Source organism: Acomys minous (assembly GCF_964271855.1).
Source record: "Acomys minous genome assembly, chromosome: 20".
NCBI classification, from domain to species: domain Eukaryota; kingdom Metazoa; phylum Chordata; class Mammalia; order Rodentia; family Muridae; genus Acomys; species Acomys minous.
The window spans coordinates 11,897,666-11,907,737 of NC_140502.1; positions in this window are offsets into that span (position 1 = coordinate 11,897,666).

Here is a 10,072-nt window from a genome sequence, read left to right on the forward strand (position 1 = left end):
TGTTTGCCTCTGTCTCCCGGATTAAAGGCATGCTTGTATTCCAGCAGGATCACACAGACCTGGAGGATCTGTGGATCTGATCTCTTGCCAGCCGCATCACAAAGACCTAGAAGTTCTTTGGATGCGATCTCTTGCCAGAAAAGCCGTGTTCTGAATGAACATTCCTCTGCAACATCCAGCTAAAGTTTAAAGTTTATTTTAGTTAATCTATTCACTTTACATGATTGTGAGCCCTCCCTTTTCTCTTCCCAGTCCCACTCTCTCTTCCTCTTCTCCTGTCCCTGCTCCTGTATTCCTCAAATAAGGGGAACTTCCCCGTCCCAGCCCCACACCAGCAACATTAAGATGCATTAGGACTAAATGCGTCTTCTTCCCCTGTGGCCTGGTGAGGCAGCCTCTCCAGGGGACTGTGATGGAAAAGCAGGCAACAGAGTCCATGTCAGAGACAGACAGCCCTTTCTCCTTGTAGGGCACCCACAAAATGGCCAAGCTACCCATTGGCTAGTTATGTGTAAGGGGCCTAGATTGAGTTCATGCGTTGTCCTTGGTTTGTGCATCAGCACCCCTGGGCCCAGGTTAGTTGGCTCTGTTAGTGTTCTTGTGGAGATCCTGTCTTCTCCCGGTACATCATCATCATCATCATCATCATCATCATCATCATCATCATCATCATTATCATTATTATTTTTATTAATTTTATTTTAGTGACCATGTGCAGTTCTTATGGAAAATGTCCAGCAGGTGGCAGCAAACAGCCTTTTCTGACCTGTGATGCAGCAGGGGATCTGCTTTGACTCCATAGTGCTACAATTCAATGATGGAAAAGAAGGCAACACTTTTCTTTTTTTTAATGTTTTTAGATTTATATTCTTTGTCTTTATTATTTTGTGTGTATTGTGCACCATGCATGCGCCTTGTACCTGTGGTCAGAAGAAGGCATCGGATCTGGAGCTTCAGTCATAGACAAATGTCAGCCACCATGTGGGCGGGTGCTGGAAATCAAACCCTGATTGGTCCTCTGCAAGATCAGCAAGTGCTATTAACTGCGGAGCCAACTCTCCAGTCCAAGGAGCTAGCTGCTTTTCTACCTGAGAAGCCAGATAAGCCAGCAAAGAGACGTGTGTGTGTGTGTGTGTGTGTGTGTGTGTGTGTGTGTGTGTAGCTAAACTTACTTGCCTTCTTTTTCCAAAAAATAATTTTTTAAAATAGATTTATTTTAACAAAACAACCAAAAGCAAAACAAAACAATCTCATTTTCTGAGGAATAGGGGTGGTGCATGCCATTAATCCCAGCATATGGTAGGCAGAGGTAGGCAGATCTCTGAATTCCAGGCCAGGCTGGTCTACAGAGGAAGTTCCAGACAGCCAAGGCTACACAGCAAAACCCTGTCTTGAGAAAAAAAAAAAGATTTATTTTAGATTAAGTGTGTATGGGTCTGTATGTGGATATAGGCCTGCAGAAGTCAGAAGAGGACCAAAAAAACAAAAAACAAAAACAAAAAAAAACAAACAAAAACAAAACACCCACTCCCCTGAAACTGGAGTTAGAGACAGTTTTAAGCTACCCAGTGTAATATCTGCCTGCCTCCACCTCCTGAGTGCCAGAATAAAAAATGTGCCCACCATCGCCTGGCTGTAATGACCTATTTTTTTTCTTATTAGAAATTTTATTCTACTTTTATATACAGTGGTGTTTTGCCTTCATGTATGTCTGCGTGACAGTGTCCAGGATCCCCTGGGGAACTGGAGTTACAGACAGTTGTGAGCTGCCATGTGGATGCTGGGAATTGAACCCAGGTCCTCTGGAAGAGCAGCCAGTTCTTTTAACTGCTGTGCTATCTCTTCAGCCCCTGAAATGATCTCTTAATTAGATCTCAGCCTGTCTTGGTGATATCGGCTTTCTGAGTTTATTTATTGGTTGGCAGTACTAGAGTTTGACCCTAGGGTTTCCAGCATCCTAGGCAAGTGCTCAGCCACTGAGCCATGCGTCCAGTCCCTTGCTGGTGGATTCTAGGCAAGAATGCAGCTGTTGACTCTGTCACATTCTCAACCCTCATTTATTTATTTATTTATTTATTTATTTATTTATTTATTTATTTACAGGAAGGACTGGGTCCTACAGCTCATTCTAATCTGGATGATTGTGAATTTGGGATCCTCATGCCTCAGTCCCCCAAGTAGTTAGGATTACAGACATGTAGTATCAGACTTATTATTTTTTTTTTTTCAAGACAGGGTTTCTCTGTGTAGCCCTGACTGGCCTTGAACTCAGAGATCCACCTGCCTCAGTCTCCTGAGTGCTGAGATTAAAAGCATGTGCCACCACTGCCCAGTTTCGTGGCTTATTTTTCAATATTAATTCATTTGAGACATGTTCTCATATAACCCAGGCTGGCATAGAACTCTCTGCACAACCGAGGCTTGTTTTGAATTTTTGACCCTTCTGCTTCCTTTACAGGATGCACTCCCATGCCTGGCTTATGCATTTAAATATATATATATGTGTGTGTGTGTGTGTGTGTGTGTGTGTGTGTGTGTGTATGTATTTTGTTTTAAATGCATGTACATGTATGTTGGGGCAGACAGACAGTGGAGTGTGTGCACATGAGTATAGTGACCCAGAGAGGCAGAAAAGGATGTTGGCTCTGCTGGAGCTGGAATTGCAAGGCACTGGTGTGGGTGCTAGGAATCCCACTCTGGGCCTCTGCAAGTGGGGTTCCATGCTCTTAACTATTGGGTCATCTCTCCAGCCCCTATTTTATGTGTATAGGGGTTTTACCTGCAGTGCTCTTGGAGGCCGGAAGAGGGTGTTAGATGCCCTGGGACTAGAGTTACAGATGGTTGTGAGCTGTCATGTGGATGCTGGGAACAGAACCCAGGTCCTCTGTAAGGGATGCTTTTAACCACAGAACCATCTCTCCAACCTCCATTTTTAACTGATATAACTAAACTCTCTTTATTAAGTACCATATGATATGTCAATCCATAATATATATGGATACACACACACACACACACACACACACACACACACACATATATATATATCACAGTGTTTAAAGCTATCTCCTCCATCTGTCATCTGTAGTAGACTTTCAAAGCCCTTTCTCCTGCCTGTGCATAGCAGGATATCAGAGCCTCGTCTCCCATCCAGCCATGCCTTAGTGCCTCCTGAGAAAGAAGATCCTCATTTGCCATCTGAGGAATTTATCTAGAATATAATGATGACTGAGTTTTTCTTCAAAAGCCAGCCAGAAGCATGGTACCCTCACAAAGCTCTACAGCTCTACAGTGTCAGGATGAAAGAGAGGGGAGAAAAAAAAAAACAACACATCCAGAATCATCTATGGAGAGATCTATGCTTTCTCATCAGTCTTTATGGGAAAGATTAAGCTTTGTCACAGGTGGAAGCAGTCTTGGCGGGCTTTACCCTTGGGGCACACCGTGAATACCTTGTGAGAGACTGTTTGGAGCCTTCCTGGGCTTGGAATTCAGGAAGCCTACCTGGGAACCCCACCGTGGCTATTGTTTTCCTAATTGACCCTCGGAAGGGAGAAGGAGACCGCCCCTTGCATGTGACTGGGAAGGTGGTGAGGAGAAAAACAAGAGGTAGAAAGAGAGAAGGAAAGGGCGCGGAGAGAGGAAAGGACCGGACCAGCTCGTGGGACTGAGACACCTAAGGACCCGTCCTGCCGAACGGATTCCAGAAGGTTTACTCTTCTGTCCCTTTAATCTTTTTTTTCCTTCTTGTATATGCTAGTTGGGTTGTATAATAAAGTTTAATTGTTAATAAACAGAGCCAACAGTCTCAGTTTCTGTCATTGGAAACAGGAAAACTGTTTGTACTTTTTTTTTAACGTGTGTGTGTGTGTGTGTGTGTGTGTGTGTGTGTGTGTGTGTGTGTGTGTGTGTTCCATACACACATATATGGAGGGCAGAGGACAACCCCCAGGGAGTTGGTCTCTCTTACCACTGTTTGCGTGACAGGATGGAACTGGGGTTATCATGATGCTGGAGGCAAGTGCCTTTACCCATGAGCCACCGGGCAGATACACTGTTTGCATTTTAATTACAAAGTTTCTTGATGAATATTTCAAGAGAGAAGAAAAAAAACATCAATTCAAAACAGTGTCTCCAAGCTCAAGAACCAGCTCAGAGCACCGGGAGAGGAGGCAGGCCACAGAGAATTACGAAACTTCGAAACTTCGGCATGGGATCCTGTCATCACGCAAACAGAAGAAAGACTCCAAATGACAAAACGCCCTTGGGCCCTTGGTGACGCAGGCAAGCCGGCTAATTGGTCCCCAGCGCAACACTGTAACACTCCTCTCTCGCTATTTCAGAGTTTAACTTTCTTGAATTGGTTCAAATTGCTTTATTCCCAAATCCTTCTGCCAAACCCAGGGCTGTTTTTCTCTTTGGTGTTTTTTTTTTCTTTAGGTGTGTGTATACGCCAGGACAAGATCGATGGAGTAAATTGGTCACAGTGACCCAGTGGTGAGAAGAGTTGAGCCCCGGGTACCACCTGTGTTCAGGGTCCCCGTGGGAGATGCCACCGCCACTTTTAATGAGTCCCCAGAGCGGGGAGCTCAATTCCTGCCTGCAGCAGTTTTCAATTAACATCAGGAAGTTAACTCCGAGAGGCTGGAAAACATCATTTGTCGGTTGCTTGGCCCCCAAGGGTGGCCCGATTTTACTCAGGGCCCGCTAATTTTAAAAAGTGATCGTGGCCGGTGTCTGATGGTAAAGATGGTACACGCCTATCAAATACACTTCATAACACAGAGAAAAGAGAGTAGAGAATGTTTAGGTTGCCCACCGTCCCACCGTTTTATTTACAGTTATCTTGTGCATATGAATTTACATGCGTCACAGTATCCATGTGAAGGTCAGAAAAGACAGTTTCCCAAGAGTCAGCTCTCTCTTTTCAGCACGTGTGTTCAGAGAATAGAATGAAGGTTGCCAGTCTTGGCAGCAAATGCCTTGGCCCACCAATCTCACCAGCCTCCTTAAAACAAAAACAAAAGCAAAAACAAAAACAAACAAACAAAAAAAAACCCCAGGTCTCATGGATCCCAGGTTGGCCTGTAAGTGGCTAGGTCACTCGGTCTGGCTTTGAACTCCTGATTCTCCTACCTCTACCACCCAAGAGCTGGGTTTACAGGCAGGCTCTGCTATACCTGACTCTAGAGACAATTTTAATACTAATGTGGTTTTTAAAGATTTTGTGTGTATGTATAAACATCTACGCGTGTGTATGGGAACACACACAAACACACACAATACACACACACACACACACACACACACACCTGTTCCTTAGGAGTCACAGGAAAGCAGTTCCAATATCTGCTTCTAATAATCAAAATCAATGGATGCTCAAGTTCCTTGTAAAATAAAAAAATGTTCCAATTTGTACACAATCCATGCATGGTCTCTCTTATCAAATCATCTCAAATCACTTATAACATCTGATGCATGAAATCTTGTGCAAATAGCTATTACACTGTATTGTTGGGGAAATGATGAAAAGAGTCTGCAATATTTAATGCAGATGTGACTGTGTTTTGTGGTGTGTGTGTGTGTGTGTGTGTGTGTGTGTGTGTGTGTGTGTGTGTCACGTGTCCTATTCTCCACTTTTTTTTTTTTGAGGCAGGATCTCTCATTGGACGTAGAACTAGCTGGTAGTCAGTAAGTCCCAGCTACCCTCCTATCTCTCCCCAGCCTCGACATTTCTGGGGGTTACGTGTGAGAGAGTATACCAAGTGCTGTTTTCTTCTGAGTCACCTCTGCTCCCTGGTGCATTTCTTTTCTTCAAATATTTTCCATCTGAGGGTGGCTGAATGAGAGAATGTGGAGCTGTGGACATGAAGATTTGCCAAGCGAGCACACATGTGCATATATGATGTGAAAGTATATATACATATATATGTATATATATATGTGTGTGTGTGTATATACATAAATATGAAATTAATTTTGTAGGTTAGCATATGGAGCGGTGGCTTTCCTCATGGCCTCTTCACACATATGTTCCCTTCCCCTCTGCCTGAGGCAAGAAGCATAGGAAACAGTTTAGTCTAGTGGTCCCCAACTTTCCTAATGCTGTGACCCTTTAATACAGTTCCTCATGCTGTGGTGACCCCCCCCAACCATAAAATCATTTTCATTGCTACTTCATAACTGTAATTTTACTACTGCTATGAATCGTAACGTTAAGTAACTGTGCTTTCTGATGGTCTTAGGCGACCCCTGTAAAAAGGTCGTTTGACACCCCTCCCCCAAAGAGATCGCTCACAGGTTGGGAACTACTACTTTAGCCTAAGACATTATTTGGCTGCTGATACACACACTCCCCTGTGACAGCCTAGGTCCTTTACTTGCTCTTACAATGCACGTGCAAACACACCCCTCTCCAAACTGTATGCCTGTGTGTGGCCTCAGAACTACTCAATCCCACATACTCCCAGCTTTGAATGGTAAGTTTCCCTGGTCCTGGTAACAAAGAAATTTAGACAATTTCTATTTATGTGTATTCCCAACTGTATCTGATATAAAGAGTAGCAGGATCAATCTGGCCCAAACTGGTTTTGGGTGCCTGAGCAGGGAGGCAAAACCGTCCTGTAGTAAACATTTAGAGAGAATTCTCCGATTTACCGTCTTATGCCTATGCATAATTGACCAAGGATATGATTAAAAGCAAATGCATTATGGGAAGGGATGTGCACAGTAAGGGGAAAAAAAATGACTATAGGAATTAATTTCTCGAAGTAGAGAACTGCTCAAACTACATTCCCTCAGTAACGAACTCTTGCAGTTGAACCCCATAAAAGGAAGACCCAAAGAATAACAGGGGCTTTGGGTGCTCTCGCTCATGCAGCCTCTATCAATCGTGACAATGTAACCCTCTATGTCCTGCACTACTGCTGGGTTGAGAACAAAGAAATCTTGCTTCTCTCCCAAATCCACCTGAGCCCTTATTTTTTTTTTCAATTCTTTGGATTGAGGTCACGAATCTGGAAACCGGAGAGTGAGATCTGACTCTCACATGAACTCTGGTGCCCCTTTTCTGACCTCGGCCCCTGGATGGGGAGGCCTGGCGGCACTCAGAGGAAGGATAGCAAGTTACCAGGACGAATCCCGATACTCTAAGAGCATATATAGGGGAAGGAGGTCTCCCTCAATCACAGACATAGGGGAGAGGAGAAGGGGGGAAGTGGGAGGGAGCGAGGAATAGGAGGAAACAAGGAAAGGGCTAACAATCGAGATGTAATATGAATAAATTAATTTTAAAAAAGAAATATTAAAAAAAAAAAAAAGAATCTGGAAACCCCTGACCTGTGCTCCAGTCATCGGCAACACACTTTCTCCCACACTCCTTGCCCACTTTCAATTGGAGCTCTTTCCTTTCCCGTCAGCTTTCCTTTCTGTTTTCTTACTACATATTCACTTTAAAAATCCAAAACTTGGGGTCCATGGCTGGGCGTGGTGGCACAGGCTTTTAATTCCAGCACTTGGGAGGCAGAGGCAAATGAGTTCAAGCCCAGCCTGGCCTACAAGGTGAGTCCAGGACAGCCATGGCTACACCGAGAAACCCTGTCTCGAAAAACCAAAACCAACAAAACGAAACTTGGGGTCCACTAAAAAGGTTTAAACAAGGAGGGCAGGGTGACATGACCCAGATTTCCTTCCAAAGTCATCCTAGGACCAGGGATGTGACTCAGCTGCCAGAGTGGTTACTTAGTGTGCATGAAGCCCTGAGTTCAGTCCCCGGCGGTACATAAACCACACATGATGGCACATGCCTGCAATCCCAGCACTTAGGAGGCGGAGGTAGGGGGGATCAGAAGTTCAAACTCATCCTTAGATACATAGTGAGTCCAAGGCCAGCTTGAGACACATGGACCGTTATGCGTCAGTTAAATGTAAAACAAATCGGCTGAGCAGTGGTGGCCCATGCCTTTAATCCCTCCGCAGGCAGGCAGATCTCTGTGAGTTCGAGGCCAGCCTGACCTACACAGCGAGTCCAGGACAGCCAAGGCTACGAAGGGAAACTCTGTCTTGAAAAACAAAAACAAAAGAAGGAAAAGGAGAGGAAAGACATCCTGGTGAGGACTGACGCGATGGGCCCTGCTTGCCAAGACCAGGTAGGACAGGGGAGTCACCCTGAGTGGACATTGCATACACAGCCGTTGGATGTAATGCTGGTGCCCTGAGAAGGACATGGGTAGTGGTCCAGAAAAAAGAATCTGGCATCTGTATCCTCTTCCTCTGTGACCTGGCAAAGCCGCCCCGCCAGGGGGAAGTGATCAAAGAGCAGGCAACAGAGTTCATGGCAGTGACAGCCTCTGCTCCCCTAACTAGGGGACCCGTGGAGACTTGAGCCATCCTTCGGCTACATCTGAGTGGAGGACCTAGGTCCTCTCCAGGCATGGTCCTTGGTTGGTGCATCGGTCCCTGCCAGCCCCCTTGTGTCCAGATATGTTGACTCTGTTGGTCTTCTTGCAGTCCGGATGAGACTTGATAGGCTGGGGCTCGTTGGTAGGGGAGGAGGGCTCCTCCTTTCTGAGGACTAGGGGAGGGAGGGAGAGGGGAAGAGGGAGGGTGGGTGGAACTTGGAGGAGACAAGGGAGGGGCTACAATCAGGATGTAAAGTGAATCAATTGAAAAAATTAATTTAAATTAAAATAAATATAAAAAAAATTTTAAAAAAAGGTGATGTCACTGGATAGAAAATTTAAAAAAAAAAGGCGATGTCACTGGATAGATGGTGAAGACGCAAGTTGGTGATGGAGTAGCTATCTCAGATAGTGGCAAAGAAGAGCAAAATAGTTGTGGGACAGCCCCTAAAGTGGCGGTTCTCAACCTGTGGGTCCCAAACCCACATATCATAATATCCTGCAGACCAGATATTTAACCTTAAGGTCCATAGCACTAGCAAAATTACAGTTCTGAAGTAGCAACACAAATAATTTTTTATTATTGGGGGAGGGGGGGGTCACTACAAACGTCGAGAGGCTGTATTAAAGGGTCACAGCATTAGGTAGGTTGAGAACCACTGCCCTGAGTGGAGACTCAAAATAGATGGGAGGCGGGCGTATCAGTAAAGGACGGTAGGTGTGCGGAGGCAGTACAAGAGGACAACGGGCTACCCCGTTTTAGGGCTCAGGGTAGAGGTCCTCTCGCCTCCTGCTCTCTCCCCCCACTTTCCCTCCTTGGCCCTCTCTCTCCCCTCCCCCCTTTTCTTCTTTTTCTTCCCTCGTCTTCCTGCCTGTCCAATGCCCTCCTGTCCTCCTCTTTCCCTTCTCTTCTTCTCCCCTTCTCTCCCCCTCTATCTACCTTGCTCCCTCCTCTTTTGAGCCGGACTTCCCCCTCCCCCACCCCCCCACCGCCGAACACCCTGCCTGGCTCGGAGCGGGTTTCATTAGCCACAGTGTTCAGAGGACGGATAGAGCCACACCTCAGTCAGGCACTGGAAGACCTGATCTGTGGGAGGACTAGAGAAAGAGGGAGAAAGGTTCCCCCAAGTTTGAACAGGGCCTCGGTAAGTAGGAGTGAGACATTGCAGGGCTTTTTTTTTTCTCCCCTTAGAATTCCAGGAATAGATGAGTGCCTAGGGCTGGGAGAGCGAGTGGTGGAGACAGACCCGAGGGAGGACACAGCTCATTGGCTCTCCAGGATGGGGACTGCAGTGTTCTGTGGATGCGAATATGACATGGGTCACCGATAGCAGAACCGAGACACTTGTTCCCAGTAGGCTGATGGCCTTCCCCACTGCTGACACCTGACTCTTGCCTGCCATAACTTCCCGTTCTGAGACAGAGCACCCGGGGGGTGGGGATGGGGGGAGGGGGGTGGAGGGCTCTTGAAGACTTTGGCGACTTCCCAGCACTCCCTCCTCCTCAACTGGACAAAAAACTTGAGCTACCTGGAAAGAGGGACCCTCAATTGTAAAAATGTCTATTGGGGGCATTTTCTTGGTTGGTAATTGATGAGTCGGGGAGTAGGCCACAGTGGGTGGTGCTATCCCCAGGCAGATGGCCTTGGGTGGGTAAGAAGGCAGGCGGAGCAA